Raw genomic sequence first — 431 nt, 5'->3', positions numbered from 1 at the left:
GCATCTGTGTGTGTGTGTGCATGTGCGTGTGTGTGTGTGTGCGTGTGTGTGCGTGTGTGAGTGTGTGTGTGTGTGTGTGTGTGTGTGAGTGTGTGTGTGTGTGTGTGTGTGAGCGTGTGCGCGTTTTTGTGACAAATGAGGACATAAATTTGTATAATGACAAAGGTATGACAGGTATTACAAGGAGAAGGTGACTTTTCAGGACATTACCCCATGTCCCCACTTTTCAAAACGCTTATAAATCACACAGAATGGAGTGTATTGAAAATCTGAAATAGCAGAAAGTCTCCTGTGAGGGGTAGGTTTAGGGGTAGGGTTGGTGTAGGACAATAGAATATACGGTCTGTACAGTATAAAAACCATTACGCCTATGGAGAGTCCCCACTTTTCACAAAAACAAACCTGTGTGTGTGTGTGTGTGTGTGTGTGTG

Source organism: Sinocyclocheilus grahami, unplaced genomic scaffold, assembly GCF_001515645.1.
Source record: "Sinocyclocheilus grahami isolate Dianchi unplaced genomic scaffold, SAMN03320097.WGS_v1.1 scaffold271.1, whole genome shotgun sequence".
NCBI lineage: Eukaryota > Metazoa > Chordata > Actinopteri > Cypriniformes > Cyprinidae > Sinocyclocheilus > Sinocyclocheilus grahami.
This window is presented reverse-complemented; position numbering follows the sequence as displayed.